The 18,264-nt window shown below is 45.4% G+C and overlaps 1 protein-coding gene across 1 annotated transcript in view; it reads left to right on the top strand.

Moving 5' to 3' along the window:
- The window catches only part of TCERG1L (transcription elongation regulator 1-like), a 249,504-nt gene that overhangs the window by 182,725 nt on the left and 48,515 nt on the right, over nucleotides 1-18,264 (top strand). The gene's annotated exons all lie outside the window — the stretch shown is intronic.

Genomic DNA, 18,264 nt, shown 5'->3' with positions numbered 1-18,264 from the left:
TCCCAGTTCATATGAAAGCAATGTTTCAACCACACGTTCATCTATGAAGTGTGCACTGGCATGATGAAAACATTAGCGATCTTATGCGACTGGCCAACAAGGCACACAGAAACAGGAAGTGAGCTCATGCTGATGGGAAAATGCTGTCCATAGACTTGCTTGATGCAGGGTTTCCACAAGCCTTCCATTTGTAAGCAACATCACATCTACAGAGCAAAATAAAACCAGGTGTGCCAAAATTAAACTCTGCAGAGGACGTGGCCACCACCATGGTGAACTCAGTGGTCAGTCCCCCTAGATGAACTCCTGTGGCAACAAAAGATGCTGAGATTCAGGGGGTTCACTCATTCCCTGACTGGTCTCCCAGATGGTTAGTATGGATCCCTCAAACAATAACTTATAAATGCTTTGGGCCCCAGCCAGGTGCTAGGGTGACTATAATGACATGACCACCACCACACAGAACTCCCTCCCCACAGGGGTGCATCCCACTGGGCTCAGGGGAGAGACAGGGGTGAGAGATACTGAGGTGAAGAACAGGATGATGAATGGGACTTCCTCGAGGTTTGGAGGGTTAGGTGAGTCTTCCAGAAGGTGGATGGATGGATGAGGGTGGGATGGAATGGGCAGGAGGGCTGGCTAGGAGTGTAGATGGCCAGTTGTGTGGGTTAACTTGGCTATAAGACCAGATACATATGTAAGCAAGCAAGGAACTCTCAGACGAGCCTGAGGGGCAGTGGAGGCCAACGTGTGGATGGAGAAGAGGCAAGTGTCAACAAGGGGACCAGGGACACGTGTGTTTGCATCAAAGCTATCCTGCTTGCTTGGACCTGGACTTCACTTCCCTATGGTGACAGAGGCACTGGGGTGCCTCTCCTGCAGCTCTTGCTTTGGGGGTACAAATGCACATCTGATCTCAGTGCCTGGATTGAGCTTCCTGACTTTGCTGAGCAGCCATTTGGTTGAGAATGTGAGTGTTGAAAGGTCCCTGGTGTACGTGTCTTTGGAAAGGGGTCTCTGGACATTGCAGAGTGGGTGGTGGCAGCTGTCCATCCCTGGACATTGCGGGCTGGGGGTCAGCTGTCTGTCCCTGGACATTGTAGGTTGAAGGGAAGCTCTCCATCCCTGGATATTGTAGCCTGAGGGGCAGCTGTCTGTCCCTGGACATTATGGGCTGGGGGGTGGCTCTCTGTCCCTGGACATTGTGGACTGAAGGGAAGCTGTCCATCCCTGGACATTGTGGGCTGGGGGGCAGCGGCCCGGCCCTGGCTCCTCCAATGTTGGAGAAGAGTGTGTGTGTATGGTATGTTGTCCTCATTACTCTTGGCTTTACACACATGGAAACCATGTAGTGACACTCTTTGCTGATACTGCAGTCTGCCACCAGGAAAGGATCCCTGTCAAAGGGAGCCAGGCTGCTCCACTCACCCACCTCAGAGTCCCACTCCTAGGGCCTGCCATGTTGTCCAGGAGAGTAAGGGCAGAGGGACCTGCTGAGGGCATGGAGGTCAGGATGACTACCACCTACTTCCACATCGCCAGGTAACAGGGAACAAAATGGTCTCCAGCCCTGAATCCTCTTCACAACCTGCACTTGTTTAAGTGTCAGGTCATTTCCTTCAGGGTTCCCTCTTCTTTCAATGACCCTCTGCGTCACCAAATATGTCCTTTTCTAGAGACTGTTCTTTTCTGATGGCATATCCAAAAGTCAGAGAATCCAAGTCTCACCATTCTTGCTTCTAAGGAGTGTTCGGGTTGTATTGTTTCTACGGCTGATTTGTTTGTTCTCCTGGAAAGCTATGGTATCGTCAGTGTTCATCTAACCTCCATGTTGCCCACTGCTACTGAGTCAATTCTTACTCAGAGCAGGCCCAGAGGACAGCTAGAACTGCTCCTTAGGGTGGTGGTTATTGCGAAGAGTCACTTCCAACTCATAGCGAGCCTGTGTAAGTTTCCTCAGGAGCACATGGTGGGTTTGAACTGCTAAGCTTGTGATTCAAAGTCCAGTGCTGATTCTACAGTGCCACACCAGGAATCTGCTCCTGAGGGTTAAGAGTCAGTACAGGAACAAAGAGCGTCAATATTTCTCCCTTGGAGCGGCCGGTGGGTTTGAACTACAGACTTGTTACCAGCCCAACACTTAACCACGGCACCATCAGGTCTTCTAAACCTCCACATTAGGTCACTTGAAACTGTCCAGGGCTTGGATCCCAGTCAGAGTTTGTTGCAGGGGCAGTGGCTTTATTACACGTAGCGTAGTGGATATGAGTCGAGCTGCTAACCTGAAGGTCAAAAGTTCAAAACTACCAGCTGATCTGTGGAAGAACGATAAGGCTTTCTGCTTCCATAAAGATTTACAGCCTCAGAAACCCTATGCAGGGTTGCTATGTGTCAGAACCAACTCCACAGAACACCACCACCACTACCATCGCCAATATCGAGATGGTCCACTGGTCAGAGAAGATCATGAATGGTCTCTCTGTGAGCCCCTGGCCATACAGACTTGAGAAGGGAGTCCAGAAAGGACACAGTGGCCTGCTTGTGTGCAAACAGAACATGACACTTGACTTTCCTGTCAGCAATGGAGCACATAGACCCGGGACCCGACCCCCGGGATCTGGGAGGCTCCTGCACTAATTATCCAGCTGTGTTTTACCCATTTCTCCTGAACTGACAAACTGAACCCCCCATCCCATGACAGACCAGGCCTCTGCCTCACACAGGAGCCCCTGGACACACAGGAGCCCCTGGACACCCTGCTCTTGCCAAGTTCTCGGAGGACATCATGCCCTGGATTGGTGCTGGCAGCTAGTATGACAGGCCAGGCCTTGTAGGAATCTCCCCGAGTAATTCCATGCAGAGTGGGAAGAGTGTAAGGCATCAGAGTCTCCAGGAAGTGGTATTGTAGGTACTGTCAGGTGAGACAGTGGCATGGTGCGTGGCCTCAAATGTGCACTGCATAGAATCCTGCACACGTCTCCACTGTCTCTTAGGACTCGGGCTCTCTTCATAATGGTGTGTCCCTGGGCTGTGGTTCCCTTGTCAGCCAACCATCAGGCACCCCTCACGCCTTGGGGAGCAAGAACCCCTCAGGATAGCAAGAGTGAGGGTCTAGGCTGTGAGCCCAGGCAGATAGAAGAAGGAAGCTCTTGGCTCCACATTTCAGAGCTCAACTTGAAACCAGAACTCTAGCTTCTATGGAATTCAGTGTGTACCTCACTCGATATTTTCTCACTAACCTAATTGCCATGAGAGATGGCAGATACACAGCCTCCTTCAGGCATTCCTGTAACAGTGACCCCTCCAGGGATGCACAGGCGATGCCGTTGACAATAGTGGAAAGTACAGAATGGGACTGCTCACATGTCTGTGCTCATTCAGCCACGACAAACAGGTTCAGTGTTGACAATCTTCCCATTGTTAACTCGGCCATTAGATGCTCATTTACCTTAACGCCAATGAGTGGACTCAAAGATGCCATAATCAGGGGTACTATTTTAAGAAGAAAAAAGAAAATGAAGACTGCATACCAACTTTACTAAAAGTGATATCCCAGCAACCTCCACATGAAAAGGTTGAGTTTCTGGCAATGACATCTGAATTTTTGTTTTATTCCAGTCTTCTCCTAGTTTTAGGTTGTTGTTGTTTTCGTTGTTAAGTGTCATTGAGTTGGTTCTGACTTGTAGCAATCCTGTATAGGATTTCAGAGACTGGTGAGGTCAAAGGGACAACCGTGTGGTTCGTGCTCCAATGCATGTCCTACAGGGCCACTGTACTCCAACGTTGTAGATATACTTGTGTGAATACTAGAACAGCATTTTCTTCTGGAATGCAATCCATACTGAATACTGTAATCTAGGACCTTTCTCCATAAATATTGTAAGTCCTCTTTATTTTCAGTAAGCAAGGCTGTGTCATCTGAGTATCTCATGTTGTTAATGAATCTTCCTTCAATCCTGGGGCCCTGTTCTTCTTCATATATTCTGGCTTCTCGGATTCTTTCTTAAGCATACAGGCTGAGTGGATTGGCATAGTGGTGGCAGCAATAGGGTCAGGCATCACAACGATTGTGGGGTTGGCATGGGACTGGGCAGTGTTTCATTCAGTTGTGCATAGGATCACTATAAATCAGTAACAACTCGATAGCACCTAACAATAAACATCAGTAACAATACAGGTTGAACAAGTATGGTGAATGGATACAACCCTGCCAGAAATGTTCTCTTTCCTGATTTTAAACCATTCAGTGTTCCCTTGTTCTGTTCAAGCAACTGCCTCTTCATCTATGTACAGGTTCCTCATGAGCAAAATTAAGTTTTATGGAATATCCATTCTTCCCAATGTTTTCGATAATTTGTCATGATACACAAAGTAGAAAGCCTTTGCATAGTCAATAAAGCACAAGAAAACATCTTTCTGATATTCTCTGCTCTTAGCCAAGATACATCTGATGTCAGCAATGATATCGCTCATTCTATGGCCTCTTGTGAACCTGGCTTTAGTTACTGGAAGCCCCTTGGGAATATAATGAGGCAACCATTTTTTAATTCTCTTCAGTGAAAATGGTACTTGCATGTGCTATTAATGATATTATTCAATGATTTCTTCATTCTGTTAGGTCATCTTTCCAATCGGTTGGCCAGGTAACTGTCTTCCAAATTTTGTGGGATTGACAAGTGACAACCTCCAGTTTCTGCAGCCTTGTTTTTTGCTAAGGTTTTCAGTGCAGCGTCTTCACATCCATTGGTTCTTGATCATATGCTACCTCTTCAAATGACTGAACATCGACTGATTCTTTTGAGTTCAGAGTCACTGTTGATTTTATTAATTCCTTCCATCTTCTTTTGATGTTTCCTGTATCACTCGATATTTTGCCCATGTTGCTATTACAAAGTGCCTTTGAATTGGTTCCAACTCATAGTGACCCTGTATAGGATTTCCAAGGAGCAACTGGTGGGTTTGAACCTCCAACTTTGTGGTTGTCAGTCCAGTGCCAATCTTACTGCACCACACCAGAAGTTTTGCCCATAGAATCCATCAATATTGCGACCTGAGGCTTGAATGTTTTCTCTTCAACTCTTTCAGCTTGAGAAATACTGAGTACGTGCTTCCCTTTTGATTTTCTAACTCCAGGTCTTTGCACAGTTCATTATAATATTTGACTTTGTTTTTTCGGGTTGCCCTTTGAAATTTTCTGTTCAGTTCTTCATTTCTTCCACTTGCGTTAACTGCATTCAAGAGCAAGTTTCAGAGTCTCTTTCTGACATCCATTTTTGGTCTTTTCTTTCCTTCCTGTCTTTTTAATGACCTTTTGCTTTCATCGTGTGTGATATTGTTGGTGTCATCCTACAACTTTTCTGGTCTTCAGTCATTTGTGTCTAATGCATCAAAACTATTCTTTAAAAAAAAAAAAAGTTTTATTGTGAATTAAGTGATAGTTGACATGGGAGAACATTAGGTTTACATTCATCCTATTGTATTTCATTTCATTGCAATGATTACAATCCCTCCCATGCATCATCAAACAGCCAAAGGGTTCACCCCTCAAGCCTGGCCCCTGCCGTTAGCACCCAGACCCTCTCCCTCCCTGAGTCCAGGGTCCCCAGCCACTCAATCTGTCCACATCATCCTCTCTGGCTCCACCCTGGCATCACTGCTTCTCTGGATAGGGTTCCTCACTCCCCTCTTCTCCCTTGATGGTCCCAGGGTCCTCTGCTCTTGGACTGCAAGATCAACCACTTCCTTCCTTTTGCTATAAAACATCTACCTTTACATTTCCAACCCTCACAGTCAGTCCTGTCAAATCTATTCTTGAGATGAGAATACTCAAGGGCATATTTTGGTTCTAGTTGAATTTTCATTTTAATTTTTTTCTACTTCAGCCTGAACTTCCATTCGAGCAATTGTGGTTTGTTCCACAGTCTGCCCCTGGCATTTTTTTGTTTTTGGATCTGATGTTAATGAGCTTCTCCATCGTGTCTTCCCACAGATACAGTCAGTTTGATCCCTGCGTATTGCATCGGGTGAGGTCTGTGTGTATTACCACCATTCCTGCTGTTGAAAAAGGGTATTTATAATGAATAAGTCACTGGTCTTGTGAAATTCTATCATGTGATCTCCAGTCGTGTTTCTATCACCCAGGCCATGTTTTCTAACTACTTATCTTTCCTCTTTGTTCCCAACTTTGGCATTGCAACCGCCTGTAATTGCCAATGCATCTTGATTGTATGTTTGAACCGTTTCAGAATGAAGAAAGTAGAATTTCCCAATTTCACATCATTGCTGGGCTTCAGTGGTTGTTGCACAAATTTGAATAATATTAGTATTAACTATGATCAATACCAATATTATTACTAACATCCATATGCCTATATAGCATTCCTTGTAGGTGTATGGATAGTATCCTATCACAGACAGCATTGTACTTCAAGATAGATCTTGAAATACTATTTTTGATGGTGAATGCTACTCTATTTCTCTTCAGTTTGTTGTCCCAGGTATAATAAATCATATGGTTGTCTGATTCAAAATGGTCAATGCTAGTCTAGTTCAGTTTAGCAATGCATAGAATATTGATCTTTATGTGTTTCATTTTATTTTTGAGGATTTCCAATTTTCCCAGATTCATACATTCAAATATTCCATGTTCTGATTATTAATGGGTGTTTATAGTGATTCCGTCTCCTTTTAAATTGTGCCTTATCAGCAAAGGTCTTGAAAGCATTACTCCATTCATGTCATTAATGTCAACTCTACTTTGCAGAAGCAGTACTTCCCCAGTTGTATTTTGAATGCTTTCAGCCCTATATCAAACAATGTTTCTCTGTTATTCACAAGGTTTTCAGTGACTCACCATTCAGAACTGGTCTCTCTCTCCTTCATAGTCTATCTTATCTGGAAGCACTGCTGAAATCTTCCAGCATGGGAGATCTGCTGACATACCATTGACATAGGTTTTAGCATCACAAGAACACACAAGCCACCACAGAATGACAAACTAACAGATTAGCTGTGGACCATTTTGTAGCAAAATGTAATTACATTGTTTTTATTGGAGTTGTCAATGACTTGGGGAGATTTCCTTGGTAATTGCTAAACAAAGTGTAAAATCTATGAGCTTGTGGCTTAAATTAAGATAGATGTCAAAGATTAACTAACATTTAAAAATTATCTTCAAGACTATGGATTTACAAATAATTATATATCCTTGCACATTGCTTTTAAAATTACATCATTTTCTTAAAAAAAAAAAAAGATTGTTGTATTGCCATTTCTTTTCACAAAGCTGATTTATGAATAGTGCAACAAAGGCTCTGTTTTTAAAACAATGACTTAGAGAGAAACTGGGCTAGAAGAAAGAGATGTTGTATCAATTAGGAGGTTGGCACCTTCAGAAATCACTAATTCCTATCAAAGCTGATTCATGTTTTCTCAAAAGAAGCCAAAGTAGTTAAAATGCCAGAGGTATTATCAAAATGAGCATGGTGTATTTGTACGATGCTAGTAATTTATAGGAGCGAATGACCAATTGTAGAGTTCTGGTATGGAGCTGCAGGATATGCACTAGACTGTTAACCACAAACTTGGCAGTTCAACATCACCAGCTGCTTCTCTGTGAGTTACAACGGACTCAATGGCACTTAACATGAGCAACAACAGGGACTCATTTCACATGCCTGCCTTTGAGTGGAGAAGAATGGACACCGTGAAATGGCAGGGTATATGTCACAGTAGGTTAAACTTTGGCTGCTGACTGAAAGTTTGGCAGTTCAAACCCACCAGCTGCACCACGGGAAAAAGATGAGTCTGTGTAAAAAGATATACCTTGGGAAATACTGTGGGGCAGTTCTATTCTATGGTTTTATAGGGTCTTTAGGAATAGGAATCAATCTGATAGCAGTGGGTTTTCATGTATCCGCTCGAAAGCTCTTGTAATGCAGAGAGTTAAGCACTTTGGTTGCTCACATAAAGGTCAGTGGTTCTAACCCAAAGCCACTCATCAGGAGAAAGATAATAATTGTCTGTTCCTATAAAGATTTATAGCCTTGTAACCCACATGGGCAGCTCTGTTCCGTCCTATAGAATCACTGTGAGTCAGAAAAACACATCATGACCATGAGTTTTTATGCATCAGCTAAGAAGCCCTGGTGGAATACTGGGTTAAGCATTTGTGCTGCTAACCTAAGAGTAGACGGTTCAAACCCACGAGCCACTCAGCCAGAGAAGGATATATGGTTTGCTCCTGTAAGTATTCATCGTGTTGGAAACTTTATGGTGCAGCTGTAATGTGTCCTATAGGTTCACATGAGTGGGAATCAACTTGAAAGCAGTGGCTTTGGGGATCTGAGACGTGATGGGCCTTGGTGATGATTGTGGGGGTCGATGATTAGCATTCAAAACCACATGGACATCCCATGGCCTCTTGATTTTATGTGATTATTGTGAGTTTGCTCTGTTTTAATTCTGACCTTGATTTGAGTACCTTTGGAAAATTGGTTCTGTTTGGCATAAACACATCTTTTTATGAATATGTAATATTAATTTATTGGTATGAGTTCCTGGGTGGAATTAATGGTTAAATACTGATCTACAAATCCACCCAGAGGTGCCTGGAAAAATGGCTTGGAGCTCTACTTCTAAAACTCTGTGGAGCACAGTTCTACTGTGGCGCACATGGGAACACACGGCACACATAGGAGTAGGATCTACTTATGAGAAATCATCCACAGAAATCCCTGTGGAGCACAGTTCTACTCTGACACACACAGGGCACCTTGAGTGGAGTCTACTTATGAAAAATCATCCACTGAGAACCCTGTGGGCACAGTTCTACTCTGACACACACGGGGACACCATGAGTGGAGTCTACTTATGAAAAATCATCCACTGAGATCCCTGTGGGGTACAGTTCTACTCTGACACACACGGGGACACCATGAGTGGAATCCACTTATGGAAAATCATCCACTGAGAACTCTGTGGAGCACAGTTCTACTCTGACACACTGGGGCACCATGAGTGGGATCTATTATGAAAAATCATCCACTGAGAACCCTGTGGGCACAGTTCTACTCTGACACACGCGGGGGCACCATGAGTGGAATCTACTTATGAAAAATCATCCACTGAGAACCCTGTGGGCACAGTTCTACTCTGACACACACAGGGCACCGTGAGTGGAATCTACTTATGAAAAATCATCCTCTGAGAACCCTGTGGGCACAGTTCTACTCTGACACACACGGGGACACCATGAGTGGGATCTACTTATGAAAAATCATCCACTGAGAACCCTGTGGGGCACAATTCTACTCTGACACACTGGGGCACCATGAGTGGGATCTATTATGAAAAATCATCCACTGAGAACCCTGTGGGGCACAATTCTACTCTGACACACACGGGACCACCTTGAGTGGAATCTACTTATGAAAACCCATCCACTGAGAACACTGTGAGCACAGTTCTACTCTGACATACATAGGACCACCCTGAGTGGCATCTACTTATGAAAAAATCATCCACTGAGAACCCTGTGGGGCACAGTTCTACTCTGACACACATAGGGCCACCTTGAGTAGAATCTACTTAGGAAAAATCACCCACTGAGAACCCTGTGGGCACAGTTCTACTCTGACACACGGGGTTGAGGTCACAATGAGCTGAAATCGACTCAACACCTATCAGTTTGTATATTTTTTAAAAAAGAATATTTTCTAAAAGTTAGTAGTTAGCACGTTTGGCTTTTTAAAGAGGGAATGTCAATAGCAGGTTCTGGGAAGAAGTCCACAGGTCTTTTCAAGACAGAAAAGCAAGCTTCCCAGAGCACACTACAAGTAAATGACAATCACCCAGAGAAGGGTAATTAGAACTCAGAGATATATAGAGAGAAGGTGGGCTTGGTCACGCTGCCTCCATCTATTCTTCATACATACTACTACTTGGCATGCAGTTGCAATAACTAAACTTATAGACAGTACAACATCACTCTTCTTTGAATACATACCTTGAAGAGAAACCAAATGTCACTTTGTCCCCTTTGGATCATTGAGTCCTTTTTTATGTCAGAAAAGGAACAGGTGAGGAGTTATGTGCTGGGCAGGGGATACGAATGTGAAATTAAATGTCAAATTGGATGAGTTGAGGCAAATGGGAAAGCTGCACAAGGAAACTGCCATTTTGATCCACATTTAAGAGGCCCCAGAGATGGAGCTACTTGAATTGAAAGTGGAAGGTGCCATTCCCTGTTCTCCTTATTGTTAGAGCTCTCACAGTGCCCTTGATGTGCTCCTGAGAGGTGGCAGGCTTTGAGGAGCCCCTAGTCCCTGTAGGACAGATGGCTGAGATTTTACTCCAATGAAAAATAAATCCCTTTTGGTTTGAGGACAGCCAGGTCTCTGACAGTATCAAGAATGGAAGAGACACTATTTAAAATTTACATAAAGACAGACCCTTGTAAAGGCTCTCAGCAACAGTCAATATTAATTTTGTTTGGCTAAGACATTATGGGGATGCTGGATGACAATATGAGGGTTTTGGAAACAAGGCTTCTGAGGGTTTTGCATCCTCTTTCTGCAAGACTGGAGAGGTAGTTGGCTGGTGCTTGGCTCCAGCAACCTCACTAGGCTCAGTTTCTGCTAGCCACCAGCTGGCTTTTAAATGCTGTTCATTACTTAAAATTGGAAGCTTCGCTCACATGCAATATGTGTGGTACTGCAGGATAATGCTCAGGACTGCAAGGTCTATTTGCTGTAAGGTCAGTGGTTCAAACCCACCAGCCATTCCTCAATAACCCTATACAGGGTCACTATGGGGTGTAACTGACTCAGTGACTCTTAGCAACAACAACAAGCCAAAAATATAGGAACATGCATTTTGTTGGACTTTTGTTACTAGCTAAAATGTCTTTCTTTGCCATTGTGTTAGGACTGATCTGAGAGGCAGCAGATGTTCCCCCCGATTTCCCAGAGACTCTCTTTGTGTGTTGTTTGCCTCCAAAGGAGCAAAGGGGAAGCTGCCCTTACTCCTGTCAGGAAATTAGATTGTGCTGAGGCGCCACTTCCTGCAGGTGGGAGTCCACATGCCCTCAAGTGTCCTGGGTTTTAACTGGACATCACTCACACCTTCAAATTCTTGAGGAGTTACCATGGAGAATTTCACTGTCATGATGCTAGCCTGGTCAACCTTTGCAAAAGAGATGGCAAGATGAACCATGCCCTGGAACTGAGAGATGTTAAATAAACATGTAGCATTTGTTCAGGCCCCAAATTTCTCTTACACAAAATGATCGTACTGTCCTGCAGCTGGTCTTTGTCCTTGTATCAGACATAACATCAAGTAGAAGTTGTTGCTTGCTAATGGGAGCTGTGTCGGGGATGTTGGATTGTAGACCATGACTTAGGAGGTAATGGGGCACCATTTCCTGTCCAGCTAAATGCTTTCAGGAGACCAAGTTCAAGAGGGGGTGCAGAGGAGGAGGAAGAGAAGAGAACAGAGGGTTCATGGATATTTCCCTTGTATTTTCAGAGATCTCAGCTGAGACATGGGGCTCAGAGAGCCTCAGACCATGTCCTGGCTGGCAAGACCCCTTGCCAGGTACAGGGCATTTGAGGGCAAACAAAAGGAGGTTAAACTGTGTGTGTATGGTCATATGCATGCATACACATGTGTGCATGTGTGAGTAGGGGACCAGAGTTTGGAGACAGAAGCAGAAATATCTTCTATCTCTTAGACTTTATACATTAGAGCTTTATCCATGGTCTTAGTCCTGTAGGTTCGAGTTCACCCAGAGACACTTCTGAAGTAAGTCCTAAATTCCTGAGGAGCACTGTTCTGCTCTGACACACATTAAGGTCTCCATAAGCTGGAATCAATTCAACAGCTAATGGTGACAAGGTGCCACTGAGCCTTCAAGGGTGACTGTGAGAATCCTGCTGTACAGAAAGCTACACTGTCAAATCTTTATTTTTAACAAATCCAGATCTTCATCTATTAAGGATGCTAAGTGTGGTTATTCCATATACTAGACTTAAATAACTTGGGTACATAATTATATGCTTGGGGATATGGGGACAGTTAAGGAGAAGAGGGATATGGCAGCTCTCCAGGAGTTATATAGCATGATTAAAGGAGGGGAACATATACATATTACTTAAAATGTGCATAAAATGATACATAAAATTAATTTTGCATGTTACAGCTGGCTCAGTCTAGTAGAACCCAACCGTAACAAGTGGATGGGCAGATTTCTCTAGGGCAACCACACTTATTTATACTGCCACAGACTCTTTGGTTCAATTCCACAAGTTTCCCTAGGGCACCAGTACGGGTTCTTTGTAGACTGGATATAAGTGTGTACCATGTTAATTGTTGTCACTCAGCTCTCTCTTGGGTAATAATACCCTATTACAGCCCGAATTAGTTCCACGTGTCCTTTCCTTTAGAGCATGGCAGTGGGGAGCTTGGCAGTTGGTGATGGGTTCACACACTTTGTAGCAGCCAGCTCCTCCCTATGAGGAGAATGTGATGGTAGAGGCTAGCTCCTCGCTATGAGGAGAGATTGTGATGGTGGAGGCCAGACCCTCTCTATGAGGAGAATGTGATGGTGGAGGCTAACCCCTCCCTATGAGGAGAATGTGATGGTGGAGGCTAATTCCTCTCTATGAGGAGAGACTGTGATGATGGAGGCTAGCCCCTCTCTATGAGGTGAATGTAATGGTAGAGGCTAGCCCCTTCCTGTGAGGAGAATCTGATGGTGGAGGCTAGCCCCTCTCTATGAGGAGAATGTGATGGTGGACGCTAATTCCTCTCTATGAGGAGAGACTGTGATGGTGGAGTCTAGCCCCTCTCTATAAGGAGAATGTGATGGTGGAGGCTAGCCCCTCTCTATGAGGAGAATGTGATGGTGGAGGCTAACCCCTCTCTATGAGGTGAATGTAATGGCAGAGGCTAGCCCCTTCCTGTGAGGAGAATGTGATGGTGGAGGCTAGCCCCTCTCTATGAGGAGAATGTGATGGTGGAGGCTAACCCCTCCCTATGAGGTGAATATAATGGTGGAGGCTAGCCCCTCTCTATGAGGTGAATGTAATGGCAGAGGCTAGCCCCTTCCTGTGAGGAGAATGTGATGGTGGAGGCTAGCTCCTCTCTATGAGGAGAATGTAATGGTGGAGGCTAGCCCCTCTCTATGAGGTGAATGTAATGGTGGAGGCTAGCCCCTCTCTATGAGGAGAAAGTAATGGTGGAGGCTAGCCCCTCCCTGTGGTGAGGGTCTGATGGTGGAGGCTAGCTCTTCCCTGTGGTGAGGGTCTGATGGTAGAGACCAGCCCCTCCCCGTGGTGAAGATGTGAAGGTGAGAATAAATCTCTATACCCGAGAGATAGAAACTTAGACTTAATGCATCTTCCAAAGTACCAAATTTATAACAAAGATTGATCTAGTGTCTGAGAAGAGTTTGGGCAAATAAATCTGTAAACATGAATCCTCTTTCTTGAGTTAATGGTACAGCCTGAGAGTTTGGGACTGCTTCCGGAACCCAGTGAAAACGCTGGCTGTCAGAATGATAGAGCGCCCACATCCATGTTCTCATCTTATTTTGGAATTTGTGTTTTCTACCCTGTCAGTTGTGAGGTTGGCCCAGGATAGGGCAGTGTTTCATTCTGTTGTACATACAGTCACTGTGAGTCGGTACTAACTTGATGGCACCTAACAACAACAACAACAAGCCATTTCAGTTTATTTGCTTCTTTGGAAAGGGAATGGCAGAACTTTTAAGGGTCCTGGATCAAGATTCATGGCACTTGGCAAGACACCCAGGAGTTACAGGTTCCCTTGTGTGGGTCTCATCTTGATTGTAGGATTATTTGATTGTGAGAAATAGGAAACTAAGAAGAATTCAGGCGGGTGTCCCACCTCTGCTGAAGGTCAGTCCCACAGCACCATCAGGGAAGTCTTGCCTTTCCTCTGTCCACTAGAAATGGCCTTGTTATTGGTATTCCTCACATGGGCCTCTCAGGGGGACCATGCCTCTGTGCACAGCTGTGCAGACATACCTGCCCAGATCTAACTGCATGGACCCACTGCCTAGACATGGCTGAACAGAACCACCTTCCCAGAACACCTAGATTTACTGATTTGGAAATGGACTCAACTTCTCCACCAAGCTGCTCAGACCCAACTAAATGGACTCAGTGCCTGGGACTACCTGACAAGAATCATCCATCCTGCTCACTGGCCCAGACCTACCTTCCTAAACTCACCTGCCCAGCTCCCTGCCCGCCATCAGGCATACATCTGGGAGCAGTAGACTGGAGTGCGAGGCTGAGAGCCTGTGACCCTCACTCTGCCCGGCACCACCAGCTGCACCCTGCTTGTCCAAAACCAGGATTGAAGGTTGGTCCTCACTATCCCACTAGTACCTTTCCCCATATTTATTCAATCTGTATACTGTGCAAAGAACCCAAGAAGCTGGATTAAAATGGAAAGCATGGCATGAGGACTGGAGAAAACTCACTAACAACCTATGATATGTAGATGATACAACTTTGTTTGTTGAAAAGTGAAGAGTACTTAAAATACTTATTGATGAAGATCAAAGACCTTCAGTATGGGTTAGACATCAATGAAAAGAAAACAAAATTCCTCACCACTGGATCAATAAATAACATGATGATAAATGGAGAAAAGATTGAAGTTGTCAAAGACTGCATTTTGCTTGAATCTATAATCAACACCCATGGAAGCAGTGGTCAAGAAATCAGATGACATATTGCATTAGACAAACCTACTACGTAAGGCCTCTTTAAGTGTTCAAGAGCATAGATATCAATTTGTGGACTAGGGTGCACGTGACCCCAAGTCCTGGTATTTTAAGTAGCCTTATATGCATATGAAAGTTGGACAGTGAATAAGGAAGACCATAGAAGAATTGATGCACTTGAGCTATGATGTTTACAGAAGAATATTGAAAGTACTGTGGCCTGCCAGGAACAAGCAAATCTGTGTTGGAAGTATAGTCAAAATATGTCTTAGAAGCCAGGATGGTAAGACTCCATCTCTCTCCTTCTTCAGACATGTTATCAGGAGGGACCAGTCCCTGGAGAAGGCCATCATGCTGGGTAAAGTGAAGGGTCAGCAAAAACAGGAAGACCCCCAAGGAGATGGATTGGCACAACAATGGGCTCAAGTATAACAACAATTGTGAGACTGGTGCAGACCTGGGCAGTGTTTCATTCTGTTGTGCCTAAGATCATAGATTCACAATTGACTCAACATCACCTTGCTGATTTCTCATGATATGCTCCCAGGACTGTGCATCTGTTCCAAAGATCAGGGGGCATCCCAGAGGTATGGGTGAGAGCCCATGACCCAATGAGGGCTGGACAGAACAGTGCCCATCAGCATCTCCCCCCGCGGTCTACATCTGAGCGCCTCACTGGCCTTCTTCTTAAGAAGGCTCTTAGAGCATGACTGCTCCTGGAATAAACTGAACTTGCCCCAACCCATTTCTGCTTCTTCAAACTGTTATTAACTGAACACTTGTCACTGTTAGGTCCTTCAACTACTGTAGCGGAGGCAGCGCCCATGCTTGCTGGGCCCATGCTTCCTGAGTGGGGTTTCTAGGTTGTAGGTTGTTGTAGGTTGTGGGGAAGGTGCTTTCCCAGCTGTGAACGCCACATACCACACTCACTGAGAGGTTCCTGGGATGCTGACTCCTTCCCCTAGCATGTTGTCTGCATTGGGCTCTGGGACCTTAAATGGGACAGGGTGCCTGGGTGTTTTTCCTGGGATAAAAAATGCCTTTGCAGTAGTTGCAGCTGGAGCCTGATTCCACTGCTCTTGACCATGGGTCACTCTGAGGTGTAGGCCCCCCAGGCAGTTCTAGGCTGAAGGTGTTAGAGACAGGGACAGTCTCCAGGTTTAGCAGGTACTGGCCAAGGCACTTACCTGGGGATGGTCACCTACTGGTAGAGGGGTCCTGGGAGTGGAGAACCAATGACAGTGACCTTGACTAGTGTCCTAGAACAAACCAGAGAGTGGACAGGAGATGATTAGGGGTCAGAATCACATGGGGGGACGTGAGAAATGGTCAACAGACCAGCCCAACCCAGAACCCCCTCTGTACAGCAGAGAGTGGGCTCACTGACTGAGGCCCTGCAAAGAGGCAGAGTGGGTCCCAGAATGGATGGCTGGTCCCCATTCCCTGGCCCCCAGATGAGGCTATCTCATCCCCCCTGACTTTGGAGGTGGGTGAGCCAGCAGCTGAGGGAGGGGAGGGGAGAACCGCTGTCTGTATTTGTGTGTGCATCTGTGTGCTGTGTGCATATGTGTATGTGTGTAGTGTGCATGCATCTGTGCATGTATGCATTAGGAGTTTGCATATCATTGTGTGCTTGTTTATATGTGGGCATGTGCCTGCATGGTGTGTGTGTGCATATTGCATTGTGCTGTGTGTCCACAGGTGCACACACACATGGGTAGTGTGTTTACCTGTGCACATGCATGTGTGCGCATTAGCGTGTAAACATACATGTAGTGTATACATACATGTTGTAATTTCTAATGTATATATAAAAGGAGCTCTAGTAGTGTAGTGGTTACGAGTCGGGCTGCTAAGCTCAAGGTCAGTAGTTCAGAACTACCAGTGGTTCCATGGGAGAAAGATGAGGCTTTCTGCTTTCATAAAGATTAATAGCTGTGGAAACCCTGTGCAGGGTCACTATGAGTTGGAACCGACTTCATGGCACATCATCACTACCACCAACATGTTTATATAAACATGTTTGCACATATGTGATGTGTTTGTATGTGCATGTGGACTGTATGCATGCACAAGCACGTACGAGCACAGGTGCATGTATGCTACCTATTGTATCTGTGCTCAGATGTGACATGCATGTGTACATATAATCATGTATGATGTGCATCTGTATATGGCTACACATGTGTATATGTGTTTGTGCTATGCATTTATGTGAACATAAGCATGCACTGTGTGTATTTGTCTGTGTGTATATGGACAAATGTGAATGTGTGTGGGTCTTGTGTGTGTGTGTGTGTGTGTGTGCACATGTATGGTGTATGTGCATGCATGTGGTAGTGGTGAGATTTCAGTATGACTCCCTGGCTGGGGACAGGGGTACCTGTGATGTATTTTCTGCAACTAGGCTGGCTGTGTAAGCTGCTCTTTTTCCCACCATGTGAGTTTAGGGTGCTTGAGGGAGCATGAGTTCACACAGAGGTTCTGAAGCCGTAGATCATGGATGGGTGCAGAGATGGGTAGTCACAGTATTTTGCACGCTGAACCTCTTGGAGAAGGCAGTCCCCACAGGACTGTCCCAGACATTCTGCCGCTGAGGGGTTCTGTCTTGGCGAGGTTTTCAGCTGTAGCCCCATCCTCAGGAGGCTCCTACCTACACATCATACCAGGGAGAAGGGGCCCCGACCTGCATCCTTCCACCTCACTGTACTCGGACCTACTGGCCCTCCCAGTAGCTCTAATTGCAGACCCTGTGGCATGGACGTTGGAAAGAGCCCACCTCCCTGTCCTCCCCTCTTCAGGTGAGAGGGAGGACTTTCTCAGGGTTACTGGAAACTCATGGGGGGGGGATGTCTTCAGGGTCACTGGAAGATCGGTGGGGGTTTCCTCAGGGTCACTGAAAGGTCAGTGGGGGGTTTCCTCAGGGTCACTGGAAGGTCAGTGAGGGGACTTCCTCAGAGTCATTAGAAGATCAGGGGGAGTTCATGGGAAGGTTTATAGCTGGCAGTATGGCAACAAAGACTCCAGGACAGCCGTGGCTACTGCCAAGATGGGATGTGGACACTTGGTTTCTGAGGTTGTTCATGGAGCTGGTGCCCGGGGCCAGGAGCAGCCCCAAGAGTCCACAGACCAAACTCTGAAGCTTAGGGGAGTCTACAAGGCATGCTGTTCCCTCACAGCCCTGGGACCCCCAAGTCCCAAACCAGCTTCCCTGGGCACAAACCAGGTTCCAGGAAGACACAGCAGGGGAATGACAGTCTTAATGATCCCTGATGACAGGGAAGCCAGAATTGAAATTCTTTCTAGGATTTCAGACCCAATGAGAAACAGCTTCTCTCCCAAGGACTTCTCCTTTCTCTCTGTTTTTGAAGTTCTCTTAACCTTTTTCTCTTCTGTGATAACCTTCTGCAGATAAGGGACTTTCAAATTGTATAGCATTCTTTCCAGATGTTTTAGATCCACATATATGAAAACATGAAATTACCTCTTTGCTCTGCCAAAGATAAACC

The sequence above is a fragment of the Chrysochloris asiatica genome, unplaced genomic scaffold (genome assembly GCF_000296735.1).
Source record: "Chrysochloris asiatica unplaced genomic scaffold, ChrAsi1.0 scaffold00105, whole genome shotgun sequence".
NCBI lineage: Eukaryota > Metazoa > Chordata > Mammalia > Afrosoricida > Chrysochloridae > Chrysochloris > Chrysochloris asiatica.
The sequence above is the reverse complement of the archived record's forward strand: the minus strand, read 5'-3'. Positions and strand labels throughout refer to the sequence as shown.